This window comes from Physeter macrocephalus, chromosome 17, assembly GCF_002837175.3.
Source record: "Physeter macrocephalus isolate SW-GA chromosome 17, ASM283717v5, whole genome shotgun sequence".
In the NCBI taxonomy this organism is placed as follows: Eukaryota; Metazoa; Chordata; class Mammalia; order Artiodactyla; family Physeteridae; genus Physeter; species Physeter macrocephalus.
The window spans coordinates 25,580,846-25,581,662 of record NC_041230.1 but is presented as its reverse complement, the minus strand read 5'-3'; positions in this window follow the sequence as shown (position 1 = coordinate 25,581,662).

Sequence of the window (817 nt, the reverse complement as noted above, 5' to 3'; positions counted from 1 at the left end):
AGGAAGGAACACTCCCAAACTCATTCTATGAGGCCACCATCACCCTGATACCAAAACCAGACAAAGATACTACAAAAAAAGAAAATTATAGACCAGTATCACTGATGAATATAGATGCAAAAATCCTCAACAAAATACTAGCAAACAGAATCCAACAACACATTAAAAGGATCACACACCATGATCAAGTGGGATTTATCCCAGGGAGGCAAGGATTTTTCAATATACGCAAACCAATCAATGTGCTACACCATATTAACAAAATGAAGAATAAAAATCATATGATCACCTCAATAGATGCAGAAAAAGCTTTTGACAAAATTCAACACCCATTTATGATAAAAACTCTCTAGAAAGTGGGCTTAGAGGGAACATACCTCAACATAATAAAGACCATATATGACAAACCCACTGCAAGCATCACTCTCAATGGTGAAAAACTGAAAGCATTTCCTCTAAGATCAGGAACAAGACAAGGATGTCCACTCTCGACACTATTATTCAACACAGTTTTGGAAGTCCTAGCCACAGTAATCAGAGAAGGAAAAGAAAGAAAAGCAATACAAATTGGAAAAGAAGTAAAACTGTCACTGTTTGCAGATGACATGATACTATACATAGAGAATCCTAAAGATGCCACCAGAAAACTACTAGAGCTAATCAATGAATTTGGTAAAGTTGCAGGATACAAAATTAATGCACAGAAATCTCTTGCATTCCTATACACTAATGATGAAAAATCTGAAAGAGAAATTAAGGAAACACTCCCATTTACCATTGCAACAAAAAGAATAAAATACCTAGGAATAAACCTACC